The following is a 19,721-nucleotide window of genomic DNA, read 5'->3' on the forward strand; positions in this document are numbered from 1 at the left end:
TTTACTTCATACTTCTGACAGTGTACCATGATGTGTTTGACTGTCACACGTGTATGTGTTATGTTTACCTATTTTGATTAAAGTACTGTTTAATCCTCTGTGCCTAAATCTAAGTCTTGATATAAGTGTCTCTTCACTCCTGTTTCTTTCTGCACATCTCATTTCTCCCACTCTCCTCTGAATTATGTAAAACCACCGTCCTTTCCTCTCTTCCTCCCATTGCTTTTGCCACCTTTTCTTCAACGCTCTTTATTTCTGTCTTACCGATGTTGACTGCCACATCGATGTCTTCTCTTTTTGTGGCCTCCTCTTCAGCCTTATATGATTTTGTTTCCTTTAATGCCAATATGTGCTGGCAACCACAAAAATATGACTGCAATGCCCATCATTTGGATTCTATATAATGTTTGCAGTATTTATATCAAAATGTCTGCTCTGTCTGAGTGACTGTTCTGGTCTTGTTTCCTCTATCCACTGCACCGCTAACACAATTGCTAGCATTTCTCCTGTGTACACTGATACTGCATCAGTAATCCTCTTCCCTATTGTAAGATGAAACTGTGGAACAATAAAAGCTACTCCTATTTTATTAACTAAACTCTCTGATGCATCTGTGTAGACCTGGATGTAACTGTGGTAACTATTAATATATGCCTCTCATATTCCCACCAAAAACCTCAGAACATTTAGTATTTTCCTACATTTGTCCAGTAGTTTCTGGATAAGTACACCCCCTGTGATTCCTTCATGAAATCATAACCCCAAAAACATAAAGTGATTCACTCTTTCCAATTCTTGATCATGTAACTGTAGTTTTGTCTCAGTAGCAATTATTTTCTTTATAAAAAAAACATTGTCTTTATCTACTGAGAATTTAAACCCCATTTATATGACCACTCCTCTACTTTCATAATAGCTTCCTGTAGTTTTTTTACAATAAATTCCAGGTTTCTTCCCCTCTTCCGAATCGCCCCGTCATCCGCAAAAAATGAAAACCCCATCCCATTCTCTATTTCCCTGATTTTTATTATTAATTATTATTATTATTATTTTAACTTGTATTAATCTTCCTTGTAAAAAGTCCTTAATCCAGCTCTATATTCGTCCTTTGATACCTAATTGAGACAGTCTAATTAACAATCCTTCTGTCCACATCATATTGTATGCCTTCTCTATGTCAAAGAAGGGAGCCACTACACGTTCTCCGATTAACGGCCAACCCGCTCTACCTCCTGAGCCACAGCCACCCCTAATCTGTAATTATTCATTCATATTCATTATTTAACAGATCTGATCCATTCCTGGTGCTGACATCTTGGTTTTCTGGAGAGCGCCTTTTAGTTCGGTCTTTGTTAATGGTTTGTTTAGTAGGTCATTTGGGTTTTCTCTTTGCTGTAATAACTCTTCATTCTCCCTTACTGTATCTCTCCCTCTTTTCCCCTCTTCACTCATATTATTGAACTATGAACTGTTACAAAAGTTTTAGCCAGCATCTCTGCTTTCTCCTCATCTCACTGCTGTTGTTTCTCCATCATATCAGACTGGGAAACTCTTTATCGCATTTATTCTTTTTATCATCCCCGAAACTTTACCAATTCCTGTCTCCCTTCCTACTGAGCAACAACATTTTCTCCAATACTCTTTCTTAGCACTTTTTTATGAGTTTCCTAATTTGCTTGTATTTTTTCATATTCAATAAGATACTGAAAACAGTGGTTCCTTTTTAACACTTTAAAAGCTTTATTTTGAAATTTAATCGCTCTTTCACATTCCTTTGTCCACCATGGTATCTTATTTTTACGCTTACCTGCCTTCTTTATTGACTTCTCTGTAGCCTCTAGAACAACTTTACAAAATGAAACAGTTAAATTATCAACATCTTTATTTCTATCAATTTCTCATTTCTTGATCACTAATATTCCTAAATTTATCCCATTACAATCAGAGTCGCAGTCTAACACACTTCTCTGCTCCTCCATTTCAGGAGTTACCTAGGCAAAAAAATAAGGTTTAACCAACCGGTTTTACTTCTGCTACGCATGGCACTACTTCTGCACATGTGCAGTAGAAGTAATGCGGACCCTTACGTATATGTGTATATGTGTCCCGCTTTGGCTGTTAAAAGCAGACGATTGGCTTTCTAGCCGGAGGGGCCGGATAACTGCCATCTTTGCCGTTACGGGCTTTCCCCATAGAGTTGTATTGAGAATGCGATTGAGTGGCATGTCTCCTCTAAATTGTCTGATTGTACCAAGCACCTGGGTTGGTATTTATCAAGCTTCTCAAAGCTCTCATTTTAGTCTTAAGTCAATAAATCAGCACTAAGACTGACACTTAAGATTTAGTCCTACCCTTCACTCAAATTTGGACTATGATGCTTGATAACTTTTAAGCGCAGCTTTGAGCCGAGAATTTATTTACTCTTAAGACAGTTCTTAGCAGTGTTCTTATAAGTAATTCTGAGAATCTTGATAAATACGGGCCCTGGTCCTTAAAACGGACAAAGTTATTATTGTAGGGGATTTTAATATTCATGTGGACGATGAGAATGACAGCTTCAGTACGGCGTTTATCTCTCTGTTAGATTCCATTGGCTTCTCTCAGAGTATTCATGAGCCGACTCACTGTTTTAACCACACCCTCGACCTTGTTCTGGTATATGGTATTGAAATTGAACATTTAATCGTGTTCCCACAGAATCCCTCTTTATCTGACCACTGTTTGATAACTTTTGAGTTTGTATTGCTGAACTATACGCCATTGGGCAAAAAATTCTATACAAGATGTCTGTCTGTGCTGTAGCAAAAATTTAAGGATGCGATTCCATCAGCTCTAAATTCATTATCAGATCACAAAGTAACGGAGGACTCCTATGCTAATTTCAGTCCCTCCAAAATCGATCATCTTGTTGATAGTGCTGCAGGCTCGCTGCAAATGACACTCGACTCTGTAGCCCCTCTAAAGAAAGAAAATAATAAAACAAAGACGGTTAGCTCCATGGTATAATACTGAAACTCGCAAATTAAAGCAAATATCGCGGAAACTTGAAAGGAATTGGCGTTCCACCAAACTGGAAAATTCTCGTTTAATTTGGCAAGATAGTCTTCAAACTTATAGGAAGGTCCTCCGTAATGCCAGAGCAGCGTACTACTTGTCATTAATAGAGGAAAATAGGAACAACCCCACGTTTCTTTTCAGCACTGTAGCCAAGCTGACAGAGTCACAGCTCTATTGAGCCAAGTATTCCCATAGCTCTCAGTAGTTACGATTTCATGAGCTTCTTTAATGATAAAATTCTAGCTATTAGAAACAAAATTCACCAAGACCTGCCCTCAACTGGCACCGACTTATCTCTAAACTCAGGAACCTTAGAAACAGCTGTAGAACCAGATATGTTGAGACTGCTTTGCTTTCCTCAATCTTTACCAACTAACTTCAATAATTTCTTCATCTAAACCATCAACCTGCCTCTTAGACCCCATCCCGACTAGGCTGCTTAAAGATGTTTTACCCTTAGTCAGCACTTCTATACTAGATATGATCAGTCTATCTTTATCAACAGGCTATGTACCACAGTACTTTAAAGTAGCTGTAATTAAACCTTGATCCAGCCCAACCTTGATCCAGATGTTTTAGCCAACTATAGACCTATATCTAACCTTCCATTTCTCTCTAAGATCCTGGAGAAAGCAGCTGCCAGACAGCTATGTGACTTTCTACATAGCAATAGTTTATTTGAGGATTTTCAGTCAGGATTTAGAGCTCATCATAGCACAGAGACAGCACTGGTGAAAATTACTAACGACGTCCTAATTGCTTCAGACAAAGGACTTGTCTCTGTACTGGTTTCATTAGATCTTTATTAGTGCTGCATTTGATACCATTGACCATCAGATTCTATTACAGAGACTGGACCATTTCATTGGCATTAAAGGAACCACTCTAAGCTGGTTTAAGTCCTATTTATCAGATCGATCTACATACAACGTCCAAAAAGCAGCAACTGGTAGTAAACTCAACATACGACAGAACATACCTATACATGTGACATGCGACAATGACCAGACAGGGACTGAACAGAAACACCAAACATTTATACACGGACTAATGAGCAGGGCGGGAGCAACACAGGTGACTGGGATCAGGGTTAACGAGGCAGAGAGACAGAAGGGGAAAATAGAGAGACTGGATGGCAGGCAGATTACTGGAGGTGAGCAGACAGAACACAAGTACTGAACACTAAACATATCAAAGTAAGAAGTAACAGATCAGAATAATACAAATAACAAACTAATCCAGATACCATCATTAGTGGCGATACGCCACTAAGGAACACAGACTGACGCTAAGCTAAAACAGAACTCAGATCAGACATGGGCAAGGCAATACAGAAGTACACAGACCAGGAATAGACATGAACTAAGGTACAGGACTAAGAAATAAAACACTGAACTGGGAACTAAGACACCAAGAAGACAGACGTGAGTGACAGACACAGACAGACATGGGTGAAACCCAAAACACAACAAACTATATGACAGATACTGAACTGATCAAAATTTCAAAACCCCACAGAGAGTTAAACTAAACATAGCCGACAGACAGAATGTGACATTCTTGGAGTTATCTTTGATCAGGACATGTCCTTTAACTCTCACATTAAGGAAATGTCAAGGACCGCCTTTTGTCACCTACGTAATATTGCAAAAATCAGGAACATCCTGTCTAAAAATGATGCAGAAAAACTAGCCCATGCATTTGTTACTTCTAGACTGGATTACCGCAATTCCTTATTATGAGGCTGCTCAAAAAAGTCAATTGAGACTCTTCAGCTGATTCAGAATGCTGCAGCACGTGTTCTGACATGAACCAGGAAAAGAGATCATATTTCCCCTGTCTTAGCTTCTCTGCATTGGGTTCCTGTAAAATACAGAATATAATTTAAGATCTTTTCCCCTTTCCGGTAGTCTTGTGCTTTCTCGTCCCTCTCCTCTCTCACTTCCTGCAGGTGTTTCTGGCTCTGGAGCTGTGGAGTCTGGATCTGTGGTTGCGAGTCACCAGCTACCCCTGTGTTCCTGCTCGACACCCTCTGCTACAATTATTGTTCCTAGTCCTATTGTTATTATTGTTATTATAATCATTAACATCACGATTGTTATCATTAACTACTAACTAACTACTATAAATATCTGTACCATTTTTCATTTAGTCTATAGCAACATCACCTTTACTGTCTGTACCTCTGTGTGTGTATATTGTGTAGGCTGCCTCCCTCCTCTCTCTCTCCTTCCATCCCCCTCTTTTTCTCTCTGTTCCTCTCCTGCCTTCTCCCTCTCACTCTCTCTCTCTCTCTCCCCCTCTCTCTCTCTCCCCCCAACCGGTGGAGGCAGATGGCCGCCCACCCTGAGCCATGGTTCAGCTCGAGGTTTCTGCCTCTTAAAAGGAAGTTTTTCCTTGCCTCTGTCGCGCCTAGTGCTTGCTCTTGGTGGGAACTGTTGGGCTTCTGTAAATAGCATCATAGAGTATGGTCTAGACCTGCTCTTTTATGAAAAGCGCTGTGAGATAACTCTTGTTGTGATTTGGCGCTATATAAATAAAATTGAATTGAATTGAATTGAATTATACCTTACTGGGCTTTCATCTGCTTCCTCAGTGAGCAGTCCAGCTCCCGGTCCCGGGAACTGTTGTCCTGTCGTTAACTCATAAGGAGTAAACCCTGCCATTGAGTTAATTGAGCTGCGGATTGACATTAGGATGATTGGTAGAGCTTCTACCCAGCTCAGTTTAGTTTGTGCACACACTTTACCAAATGTTTCAGGCCTAATGCTTTCTCTACAGCCTGCAGGTCTTTGTTTTTGAAAGTCCTTGGTCCTGCGTGTTCTTTAATGAAGCAATAGGAGAAGATGTTTTTGGTCCAAATTAATCAGTTTTATTACAAGTAAATGAATAAAACTTACAGAGCTCTGGGTTGTTCTTCCTTTCTCTGACAAACAACAAGCTGTATCAGTTCATGAAGTCTGACTGGCTATCTCTCCTTGACCCAGTGTTTTACTATACATTGTTATGTCATAAAACAATAAATTAAAAGTGTAGGTCAGTCCATGATTGGCCCCAATATTATTAATGACATGGCTAGGATGGCAACTAGTAGCGTGTAAAATAGTATTTTTGTCTGTTTCTTCTCGATAAATAGATGTCTCCAGTTGTCTGTTTTCATTTACTGTGATTAAAAGATCCAGAAATTGTACTTTTGTCGAGCTGTGTACCATAGTGATATGCAGAGTTGGATAAGTGTTATTGATGTATTCACTAAATTGCCTAAGTTCATCCTCAGAACCTTTAAACCCCATGAGGATATCAGCAATATATAACAAGATGTTGTTCGCAAAGGAATTATTATTGAAAATATGTCTGTCTTCCCACAAGCCCATAAACAAATTAGCATAATTAGGAGCAAATGGTGAACCCATGCTTGTACCTTCAGATTGCAAATAGTATTTGTTATCAAACAAAAAATAATTAGACTTCAAGATAAACTTAATGAGTATCATAAGCAATTCCCCTGGAAGTGTATCGTATGGGCTTCAAGATAAAAGTTGTTTGTTTTATATTTCCTTCTTTAGTCCACTCTTCAATTATTAAATATTCCAACTCTTTTCCTTTCCCCAAAACTCTATATTGCATTCCTTGTTTTAGAAATATTTTACATCCTCCTCTACTCCCCTCCCCTCTGACTCTACGGATGCTATCATATCCTTTAATAACAAAATCTAATTCTGACTTAAGCCATGTTTCTTGAACACATATGATTCCTGGTTTATTTTTTTAATCTTAATAAATCCCTGAAACTCCTGACCAATTGCTATTAAGCTTCTTGCATTCCACTGTCTATATGCACATACCTCTAGTATTTATAACAGCGAAGTGGTGGAGGAATATAGGGCCTAACTGGAAAGCTCATTCACTCTACTTTAACCTTTTCTGGACTCTCCTGGAACTCCTGAAGAACAGACAAGCTATCAACCATTTTACCATTCATTGTTCTTAACAGTCTCTTTATTCTGCTCACCTCACCTCCACAAATACTGCCTTTGAGTTGTCCTCTTCCTCTACTGGAATCCCAGTTATCACTCCCTTTGTTACTCTACTCTCACCCAGAATCTTTCTCTAACTTATTATTTTCTTGCAAATACTTTCTACTTTCCACTTGGGGCGGCTGTGGCTCAGGAGATAGAGCAGGTTGGCCATTAATTGGAAGGTCAGCGGTTCGATCCCTGGCTCCCCCTGGTTGCGTGTCGAAGTGGGCAAGATACTGAACTCCGATTTGCCCCCACAGGCGGCTGTTCCACCAGTGTATGAATGTGTGTGAATGCTAGTTTCCGTTTGAGCACTTAGGCTCAGTGTGTGTAAATGCAGATGTAGTGTAAAAGTGCTTTGAGTGGTCGAAAAGACTAGAAAGGCACTATACAAGTATGGAGCATTTACATTTTCACTTGCAAGGCTTTATTTTTCTGTTCCTCCATTTTGCATGTTACCAATAAGCTTCCGTCTCTCAAAATTTTTGCCATTTTCACATCTCCTAGCTTCTTTTGTAATTCCCTAGACACCGCTATCAGACTTAAACCAACATGCTCGTCTTCTTTTCAAAATTTTAGGATGATTTTAAATTCCTCTCTCACAGCCCTTTTCCGCACAAACCCACTGCCTCATCTAAGCTGTTCTCTTCCAAACTATGTTTACTTCCTTGACTCAAGAACCAGTCTACCTCTTGCATGTTTTCTCCTATTAGTAACTGGAGTCCAGTCGCCAAAATCCATTTCACCATCTTCTTCTGCTTCCTGAGTTGCCATTCTGATCCAGTCACAAACCAGTTTATGCCAACCGCCAAGTCCTGCGCGTTTCGGAGCCCAGAAAACAATGGCATGTTTGTTCCTTTTTCCAAATTCTAGTTTTTCTCTGTACGAGTGTGTTCAAGTTCAAGTCAAGTTTCGCTCCAAAATTTCCAACCGAAATCACTTCCCTTCCTAGCCTTCTTCTTCTTCTTTGTTGTTTTTCACTTTTGATTAGTTTTTTCCCAGATTTGTGCTTTGGCTGCTTTACTTATTGAAATTGCTAATTGCCATGTAAACTTTACCCTCACCCCCATCTGACAAACCTGTGAGTGGAGTTCTAGTACCTCATATACTATGTACTCACCTCCGATATCACTGATGATGAGATGGGTACCAATGATCTTCTGAGCAGTTTTAATTCCCCTACTGCAGAGCCCTCCGGTCCTGGGCCGTGCACATCCCATGCCAGTTGTTTCCAGAATTTCAGAATGCTTTCTATTGCTCCTCTGTAAAAGCTGACAAGAACTTGGCATGGGAATTTCTCCTTCTTGAGCTTCCTCAAGAAATGCAGTCGTTTCTGAGCTTTCTTCATCAGCGTGGAGATGTGAGATGACCATGTCAGGTTCTCTGTGATGCTGATTCCCAGGAACCTAAAACTGATGTAGACAGGGGTGTGTGTCTTTATCTCCTTCTTCCTAAAATCAACGCCCAGCTCCTTGGTTTTGCTGACGTTGAGCAGCAGGTTGTTCTCTGAGCACCACTCTGCAAGATGATGAGTTTCCTCCCGATATGAAGTCTCATCGTTGTTTGAAATCTGGCCAATGATCATGGTGTAGTCTGCGAACTTCACAACAGTTCCACGTCGGGGATGCAGTCGTGGGTGTACAGCATGAACAGGAGAGGGCTGAGCACACAGCCCTGGGGGGCTCCGGTGTTGAGCACTAGAGTGGAGGAGGTGAGTCTGCCAATCCAAACTGACTGGGGTCTGTTTGTGAGAAAGTCCAATATCCAGTTGTAGAGTGTTGCATTTAAACCCAGAGTGCTGAGTTGATGATGAGTTGAGCTGATCAGTTTCTTGAAATCAACAAACAGCATTCTGATGTAGGTGTTGTTTTTCTCAAGGAGTGTGAGGGCTGAGTGGAGGGCAGTGGAGATGGCATCCTCTGTGCATCTATTGGTTCTGAAAGCAGGGTCCAGGCTGGCTGGGATGTTGTTCTTTAAGTGCTGAAGAACCAGTTTCTCAAAGCACTTCATCAGAATGGGGGTGAGAGCCACAGGGCGGTAGTTGTTCAGACTAGAGGTTGGGGTGGTGGTGCAGTGGATAAGACACATGTGAGAGACCTGGATTCGAATCCACTGTGAGGCACCAAGGTGTCCCTGAGCAAGACACTCCAGAGGCGTGCAACCTCTGATATATATAGCAATGTAAGTCACTTTGAATAAAAGCGTCTGATGAATAAATATAAATGTAGACACTGCAGACTTTAGTGTGTGGAACAGAGTTCTCTATCCCTTAATGAATAAACATCCAGTTTCTTTCAAATAACAAAATAGCTTCCCTAACCCGATGCAAATACATTTTTTAGACTCTTCTAAAGTTCTTCTTTCTGACTTTCTTCAATGTTTCTCGTTCTGGAGAGATTTTAGACAGTGAAGAATTACATGTTCTACTGACTCCTCTAGTTGACAGTGTTCACATAATCCTGAAGGGTGCTTGTCACTTACCCTCAGCCTTGTCATGATGTTCTCCTCTTTCTTGCTCCTTCTAGCTGTCCTCCCTGCGCCCACTTCCTGCTGTAGTAGAGATGTCGTCCTGTGTTTTCTGTGTCCCAGCTGTTCTGCTACTCCTTAATGATGCTTCGTTTGATTATTCCTTTGGCTTCAGATTTGCTGAGTGGTACGCACATGATCTATCTCCTCATGTTTCAGAGCCTGTTTTGCTAATCCATCCACACTACAATTATATGCCCTACCTCCTATTCCCATCATATTAAATTTTATCATTAATCCTTCCTTCCAAACCATATCATATGCCTTTTCTAGGTCAAAGAACACTGCCATTACAGATTCTTTATTAACTTGCACTTTCCTTATCTCTGTTTCCAAACACATAACAGGATCCATAGTTCCTCTACCCTTCCTAAATCCACTCTGATGAGTTGATAAATTCCTCTGCTTTCCATTTAAAATGATAATCTTTCTGTTATGATTTTATCCATTATCTTTCCAATATGTGACGTAAGCGTTATTGGCCTATAGTTCGTTGGACATGATGGGTCCCTCAATGTTTTCCTGATAGGAATAATTACTGCTCCTTTCCACCAAGCTGGCAATTTCCCTATTAGAGAGTAATCATTTGTTTACATTGATCGCGATAAGTGATATTGCTGTGTATGATTGTTGAATGTTTAATGTGTAGTGTGGTTTAAATAATTGTCGGCGTGAAAGTGAATGTACACTGTGTATAAAGGAGTAATAGGAGGTTTGCGGAGTTTCAGAGAGCAGCCTGGTATAGAGTATAATGACCTGGATACCATGTTGTGCCAGACAGATTTTACTTTAACAAGAGAGTATTAAAATACTCCTTTGTCCGTTTTATTATTTATTTAATTATGTATTGATTTGTCAGGGGGGCAGACACGGGGATGGGGGGGCACAAACAGACAGCACAGAGAAAGGACAACACCTGTAAGAGAAGGGGGAAAGGGGAATGGAAGGTGGGGACAACAGGGAAAGGAAGGAGGAGGAGGAACAAATCCAAATACAGTAAACAAATGCCACTAATTTATAAAGGACAGGTACCGGAGAGGTGTACACACCATTCTCTTTCACTGACATGAATTTCATTCGATTGAAGGAGGAGCTCAGTGGATGAATAAATTTTGTAAATCCACTTTGGGTCACTGGGTTTGGGAGACTGGAGAGCCTTAATGGGGAGACATGTGGGAAGTGGATCAAATTGAGAATGTCGCAGGTACAGGCGGGTTAACACACTCAATTGTTTGGCCGTTGTGCCACTGACATAGGCCGAGCTATGCGAGAGAAATTTCCTGCTCTAGTGGGAGCAATGCATACTTTGACACTTTCCATAAAACCAGAAGAACCGGTGTCAACCTTTTTGAGCAGATGTAAGGAAGAGTGGACAGATACTGGATACACATCCAGGCTCCAGTGAATTGCAAACTACGTTCTATAGAAAAGCAGTAATGACAGGGATCCCATAGCAGGTAAAACAAATCATAGAAGGAAATCCTGGGTGTTCCACTGAACAGTGGGAAAAACACCTTACACATCACTTGAAAAGATACAGAGATAAGCAAGCTCAACAAAAAGGTGACTTAGATTCTGCTCCGGTATAGCTGTTAAAGTTACAACTGGAGGAAGCTAGAAAAAAGGCAAATGAGGCAAAGAAAGAAGGCAGAAATTCTGCAGCTCAGATGGTTCAACAGCAGCAGCCACCCGTCAGTGGTACCCTCCTTATCGTGGACCCTCCTTACTGGGGGGCAACATGAAGGTTTCAGGGGTCTGGGAAGGGGTCGGAAACTTCTCAGATGTTGCTGTCAGCAGATGTGTCTCCCACAGCGCCAGGAATATGGGCTGACATATAATGGGGCCTACTGACAACTGATCCTGCATGTGGAGGAGGAATACAGCACCTGTATCGACACTGGCAACCCTGGATCCTAAAGCTACACCCCTCCCCTCCTTTGGACCCCCTCCATGTGACCCTTTTCTATGATAGGGACAGGGATGAAATCTATCAGCAGGCATTCTTCAATGAAATCATTGACTGCAAGTGGGATATTAATTCTAGTTGTATCCTGGTGGGAAAAGAAGGCGTGGCTGCGGTTTTTGAACTCACTGATGAATAGATGACAAGGTATAAATTGCAGGGTGAAGCTGTACCCCATATCACTTTAGCTATAAGTTCAGACCATCAGGCTAAGGATTTCGGCCCTATGTTGAAGCACTTGGAATCAATATCTGACTGGGTTTTCACCCAGTTACCCTATGTTTTTTATTCTTCATCTGAAAAGGCTTACAAAATTGTTAAGGCCATTATAGATCCAGTTACTTTGGAACACAGACAAATTGAGAGGTTCCATGGTAAGGAAAGAACAGACCATCAAGACACAGAGGCGACGTTAAATTCACTCCCATCTGCATTATGGTCAGCAGGCCCTACAGACGTAGGATGTGCAACATGTGACCTTTGACCTTTCGGATTGCACTCCTATCTGGCAGAAGCAGTATCCATACAAGCAACAAGCTGAGGAGGGAATAGCAGACACCATTGAGGGACTGTTAGCAGCAGAGGTGTTGGAGGAATCTCAGTCACAGTGGAACACACCTATCTTGCCAGTAGAGAAGCAGAACACTGGCAAATATCGCATGGCTCATGATTTACGTAGGATTAATGCAATTGTTTTCACTCCAACAGTACCTGTGCCTAATCCATATACTGCAATGTTCTGTCTGCCACTGGCTGACCATCTTAGAGATATTTTCTCTTTTACCATCCAGGGTACTCGCTACACTCGAATGCCACAGGGTTTCATACTTTCTCCTTGTCTATTTAACCAGATATTGAAATAGCAGCTATCAGATCTTGAGCTCCCTGACGGAGTAGTTTTGATACAGTATGTAGATGACATATTATTGGCTGCTCCAGACTCTGATTCCTGCCTGACTGCGACTCATTCTGTGCTCTCTAGGCTCTGCGATTGTGGTTTTAAAGTCTCCAGATCCAAATTGCAGTGTTGTAGACAGCAAGTTTCATTTCTGGGAAGAATCATTTCCAGACAAGGTACAGGGATGGCACCCTCACACCTGTCATCTATTTTGCACCATACCAAACCCCTCACTGTGAAAGACATGTTGTCTTTCCTAGGCTGGACAGGGTACAGCAGGCAGTTTGTGGCTGAATTGGATAAACACCGACTTTTTATGAGGAAAATGCAAAAGAAGTGACCACAATACGCCAGAGGAGAGAAAAAGCGGAAAAAGAAGGAGAAAGAAAGAGAAAAAGGAAAAGAGATACAGTTTGAAGAAGGAGCTCAGAAAACAGAGCTCAGAAACAGAGCATCAAACTGAAGAGAAACGCAAGGAGAGAACAAAAACAAACAAAGAAGAGGATAGAAGGACTCAAGCAAGTTACAGCAAACTACTGGACACTGAAATCAGTACGTTTTTGCATTTATACGCGAGGATACGCGAGGATTTGCACAATCAACCAATCTCAGCTGATTTGACATTCTTTGTCGATGGCTTTTGTTTCAGAGACGCCACAGGTAATCATGAAGAATATGCAGTGGTACAGCTAAACAAAGATAATACCTTCACAGACGTTCAAACCACCAGTGTACCTCAACCATGTTCAGCGCAGTTAGCAGAAATCAAGGCTCTAACAGCAGCCTGTAAGCTGGTGAAGGGAAAGCGTTTGAATGTATACACAGACTCAGCTTATGCATATGAAGTGTGTCATGTGCATGGCAATACTTGGAAACAGAGAGGGTTTTGCAGAGCAGACGGAACTCCAGTAATACATGGAGAAGCCATCTCTGCATTATTAGAAGCAATCCAAGAACCAACCGCAGTAGCAATCATAAAGTGTCCAGCACATCAAAAAACACACTGATAGCTAGAGGTAACAACCAAGCAGATGAAGCCGCTAAACAAGCCGCTATAGGGGAAGTTATGGGTCCAATGGTGGCAAGTGAAGACTGTGAACCACTTACAAATTTGTCATCTCTCATTGCAGCACAAGAAGCAGCTGACGTGTATGAGAAGTCCATGTGGCTAAAGAAAGGGGCCAGATAAGTAACTGAGGATGGACCCCAGAAAGGACTATGGAGGGGTTCACATGGCCATTTTGTGCTGCCTATTTGTTTAACACGCTTTGCTATAAGGAATGCTCATGGACCAGACCATTGTTCCAGGGGACAGGTACTCAGGCGCCTACAGGCAGTATGGTGGTCACCATATTTGGCAGCCACCATAGATAGAACATTGAACGAATGTCAGGGTTGCGCTCTTTTCAACACAAGAAAGTCATTCTCAGCCCCTCTGGCTCACATACCAGCGCCAGATGGCCCGTTTTGGCATCTTATAATAGATTATGTAGACATGACAGAAAGGGTAAACAGGATGAGGTATATCCTAGTAGTGGTTGACAGATTTAGTAGATGGATTGAAGCAACACCAACCGCCAGCCTAGACTATAAGTCAGTGGCAAAGTTCTTATGCAGGGAAGTTTTTCCACGATTCGGCTTACCAGACAAGATTAGTTCAGACAACGGACCACACTTTGTGGCACAGGTCATAAAGACAATGCTCCAAATGTTGGGCATTAAACAAAGATTTGGGTGTGTATATCATCCACAATCACAAGGGACAGTGGAACGAGCTAATGGGACTTTGAAAGCAAAACTAGCTAAAATAATAGAAGACAGCAAAGGTAAGCTTAAGTGGGTAGATGCTCTTCCGCTAGCACTAATGGCAATGAGATCGCAAACTAACAGAATAATGCATCTAACACCGCATGAAATGTGCACTGGGAGGCCAATGCCTGTTCCATATTTGAGAGGTCCATATGAAGGGCCATCTCTTGAACAGTTAGAAAATGAGTTTTCAAGTTACGTCCAGCATTTAACTAGAATCCACAGAACTATCTTCCAACAGGTCAAAGGAGCCACCGAGGAAAGAGATGCTGCCATACCAGAGCGCCAACAACAATGAGTGTGTGTACGTCAAGGTGTTCAAAAGAAAGTGGAACCAACCCAGACGAGAAGGCCCATTTAAAGTTGTCCTTGCTGCACCATCAGCCTTAAAAGTAGAAGGTAAGAACGTTTGGTTCCATCTAAACCACTGCTGCAGAGCAAATGAGCCAGAAGGAGCAACTGAGACAGTCAGAGGAGGAGGGCACACGGGATCCACTGGGGACGGTGACACCGCCCCGCAGGGAGCTAGACGATCCCAGAGCCCAGAAGGAGACAGACAAAGGAGCGACGAGCCCGCCCTGCAGGGGGAGAGACGATCCGACAGATTGGCCACCAGACGGACCAGCGCTAGACGAACCAGTGACAGCACAACCAGTAGTGGATCCTTACCTCCAAGAGAAGATGTCACAGATGCAGATAGTACACCCCTTGATTCAGCAGGACAGTCAGGATCAGATAGAGATGTCCATGAATCAGAAGAATCAGGCGGCTCAGGTTCAGAAGGAGATGCCCAAGAGTATAGAGCAGAACAGGGAGCTGCAGAAACCCAGCCAAGACCAGTACCAAGTCCCTATGCAGACACAATCCCAAGGCCAACACCAAGCCCAATTACAGAGTCAGGAACAGGGTCAGATTGAAGTTCAAGTACAAGAGCAACCACAAGATCATGTACAGGTTCGTGTACATACGCAAGTCCGACAGAAAGCAGCCCAGAAGCAGGACATGAAACAGGATCAGGAGGAAGATCACTTTCAGAGCGAGACAGTCCCTATGCAAGAACAGAAACAGAGCCCGAAGAAACAGACCCAGAAGAGGGTCAGACAGAAACTCCAAGACAGGCAGCTGGTGATGTGGGTAGCAATGAAAGCAGTCCTAGTATTATTAGCGTGTCAGGTTCGGGATATGATTCCCCAGAAAGAGAACAGTCCTCCGAAACAGGGACAGATGATTGAATGTGCACTAGCAGTAGTAACAGTAGCAGTGCAGGAAGGTAAATGGCCAAAAAGTGACAAACTGAATTTGACCTATGTAAGATCATCTGATTCTCATTCTCAAAAAGATTCTGACTCAAGGCCCAGGAGGCTACATACTGGAGAATCAGCCAGCTGATAAACAATGCGAAGCTGAAGGGGGGGTGGCAATAACGGCAAGCGTACTTCTAACAGGTGTATGGATGAAGTGACAGGAACAGCTGTAGATAGACAACTAGCCCGAAAACTGATTAAGTCCCCGCCACGCCAGCAACGAAGGGGATTGTCAGATGATTAGTCAAAAGCAACACTGAAGCCTAGCCCTAACAAACGACAGCCCAGGGTGTTACAAAAGACCAAGTCCAGTATACAACAGACTAGGACCAAACCGAGAGTAAAGCCCGTGATACAGGGAGAAAGTATGTTTCGTCAATGGCTACAATATTCTGCTCAGCAGGTTAGCTCTCAATCCTGCATAGCCTGTTGGCAAAAGATTTCCTCAAATATTACCCATAAGTTTTGATGCGTGCCAACACCACAATGATTGTTTTGCTTATTGCATGCTAAGAATGATGGCTAAGAAGCTTGGCGGATGGTCACAGAATAGAACTAATTGTCCATCCTACATGGACCCTTTATTGGAACATTGGGTACCACAGATGGCCGTTAGGAATGAAAGCACAGTGTTCCCATCTGCGTAGTGGATACTAAAACTATGATGGTTAACGGACCAGAGGCCAAAGTACAGTGTCACCGCAAGCGAAAGGTAGAGAATGGCAAAACAGTGCATGCACACGATAAATGTGATAAATACCAACAGGTGGTGGCAGACTATGCTCCATTTAGAGCTCAGCGAAATCAGAATGGTGCTGACATCCCCATACCATTCCTTGGTGGAGGCACATATGCTATGGCAGACATTTTCTGGTTATGTGATGACAGCGACCGGCTGAAAGTAGAGTTGCCACCAAACTGGATTGGGATATGTGCTCCAGTCATGGTAACAGGACAGATAACAGTGCTCAGTCAAGCAAACATAGCAGACTCAAACCGTATTGCTAGGAGCTTGAAGACTGACAAGGAAGACAAAGTATATGTAGCTTGGAATCAGGAACCTCACGGTGTCCCGGCAGAATACCGAGCATTAGGAGAAGATTGGATTATATCAGGACAAATAGTAGGGTCAGTCCCCTTACTTGGCCAAGCCATAAATGCACAATACATAGTGCAAAACAGTCGTTGGGTATCCTATCTTTGGTGGAATCATCAAAGATACATGAATTGGACAATATCGGCCATAGAGACTGTCCGCGAGCAACTACATACTACATCACTGATGGCAATACAGAACAGGTTTGTACTAGACACAATGTTAGCTGAAGAACAGGGTGTATGTAAGTAATTCGGAGATGAGTGCTGAACAGTGATATCCATGAACACAGGGCAAGAAGGGAATCTCACTAAGCTTTTAGAATCATTAAAACAAATGAGGGATGAACAGGTTAAACACTCAAATTGGAACACAAAACAGACATCCATATGGGAGTGGTTTCAGAACATGTCCTGGACAAAAATTCTCCAAACAATAGGAATGGTAGTTGGCTCGTTGATTTTGATAGCTATGGTGATTATGTGCTGTGTATTCCCACTGATCAGGATTATATAGGCAGAATTATTTCATTAGTCACAGGACAATACCCGCTCCACATCTATAATGATGTGGATGTAGGGATAGAGATGATGCCCATAAAAGTCGGGATGGAAGTTTCATCAGCATACGAAAACCTGGCAGTTCAATCCGCACCATCTAAACCATCTTTGAGTGAGAATGAATACATCATCATGGACCAGGACATTTGGCAAATTAAGGAATAATTGAATCAAAATGACAGACGATCAGAAACCAAAACGAAGCAGAAATAGCTCAGGCAAACGAAACAGAGGGAAAGCCCAACAATATAATGAAAAACTACAACCCCTTTTAGACATGTTACCATATGGACCAGTGATACTTGCAAATTCCAAAACAAAATTACAACACTATCACTGGTCAGTTCAATCAAAAGATTACCCCTTGTTGCCTCCACCCTACAGATTTTGTTTAAGTGCCGTTTGTTGCGAAAGATGGACAACAAGAGTATATCAGGAAGATACAGGATTATTTATAAGATGTAGCAAGATAAAGCTATCCTATACTTATGAGCTAGTAAATAAGACCTGTTGCATGCCCATAGTTACCACAACACAGAAGGAGGTAATTAGCATTCAGGCAGGTACCACAACCTTTTTTACGACCTACCCAGCATTGACAAGGCAGGGCAGTGATCATTTTAGGCAATTGTCAGAAAAATGTGAGTCACTGCATAGACGAAACTTATGTCTGTGCCTCCTACACACAGGGAAGAAACCCACTACTAAGTACAGAGCCTGCCCAAGACATAACGTTGTGCCAGCAGAGGACTAACTGTCTGTTCTATTCGTTTAATAGATACAACCATGGCTGAAGGACAAGGAAATGCTGGAGCAGGCAACCAGCCAAATTATCCTCCCCAGTTAGGACAGAGTCAGGGAAGTTGGGAGTACTGGAGAAGCCAGAATTATACACAAGGGCCACAACCTCAACACAGGCCACCATTGATCAGAAATTATCAGATTACCCTGGCCGGCACAGGATTCACCACACAGTCAGTACATAGAGAGCATCCACCACCACCTCCATACCCATGGCCAACTATGGAACCTAACAGTGCACAGCCATCAACTTCGCGGTCATGGCCACCAGTGGCGCCGACCCAAGGAGGGTTTGGGCTGCAGCCACCCCCGGGATCCATATTGAGGCAGCTACTTACTCAACCACCACCACACTCTCCAGGCCAGATGTGGACTGCACCAGCTCCACCATGCCCACAACAACCAACAAGCACACCAATTAATTGGAACCTAGATGCGCCACCGACTCACACTGACAAACCAGGGGATATATCATCCCAGCCATGTTGTCATCTGAGAGCCGAGGTGCCTACACAACAAGCAGAACAGCCAACCACTTCGGCCGCAGTGATGATGACCACACCCACAAGATCAGACACACCACCGGTGAACCTCTTTGTTACCTCTGAGGGATCGCTACAGTTCCTCGATGCACAGGAACCTCCACCCCATGATTGGCGTGCAGTACCAAGCATCTACCCAGTGTGCAGAGGCTCATGGCATTTATACGCATAGAAAGAGTGTTCGAGGATGCCCCAAGTCAAGCTTCAGATCCATCAGCACCATTAGCCGACCTGGCGGCAGGGCAAGCAGCAATGGGGGCTACGGAGCAGCAACGACCGCACACCCCCAATGGCTGGGAGTTTCATGTATTACTTGTTATATGCCTTTCTCTAAATATTAACTTTACATTTTTATCTATTGAGTAATTTTATGCTTGCATTACATATTATAGCAAAAAAACAGCTTACACACATGATTGTTTCATGCACAGGAGTGAAAGGTTTTGAGCTTGCTAAATTTATGTTAGCCAAAAAACAGCACACGTCAAAGTAACTATCACATACATGTCTATGTTAAGTCCTGGATCCATGTGTCAAGTATTCATGTTGAACCGCTGAGTCTCGGGTGGGCTAGACATTTCAATGATTCCCCTTGACCAGAACGAGGACATATTTGACTTACATTTTTGTTTATTTCTCATATTAAGATAAAAGTGCTGTTTGGATCCGTATGCAAACATGTGTAGAACCAAAAATTATGGGTGGTACTTTTCTTGTCACTTAATCCGCATTTCATGATGATTAACATGGCCTGAAGTTTCAGTGACACCCCATGATTTAAAAGCACTATTTCACTTACTGTATTACTGACATGATACACAACACAAGTCAAGGTGGAGGATCCACGTGTTTGCCTCAATTATGTGCTAAACACGTGTTGAACCATTAATCACGGGATGGTAGGTCCCTTTTATCAGTGCATTACAGTGTAGATGGTTGGAAGTGCGGCCTCACAGCCGCAAAGGAGGGAAGTGTTGAATAATTCCTTGGTGTTTCTTTGTTCTTTTTTTCTGGTACACTTTGCCTAACTTAGAAGAATTACTCTGAAGTGTTTATAGTGTAGCAATTGGAAGAATGACTGTGGTCTCACGGGGTAAAGGTGTTGACCACTGTTGTTATTCTTTCAATGAAAAGTTTGACTACTAA

This window comes from Micropterus salmoides, unplaced genomic scaffold (genome assembly GCF_014851395.1).
Source record: "Micropterus salmoides isolate LMB-PRFRI ecotype aquatic unplaced genomic scaffold, ASM1485139v1 Ms_hic_scaffold_3, whole genome shotgun sequence".
Lineage (NCBI taxonomy): Eukaryota > Metazoa > Chordata > Actinopteri > Centrarchiformes > Centrarchidae > Micropterus > Micropterus salmoides.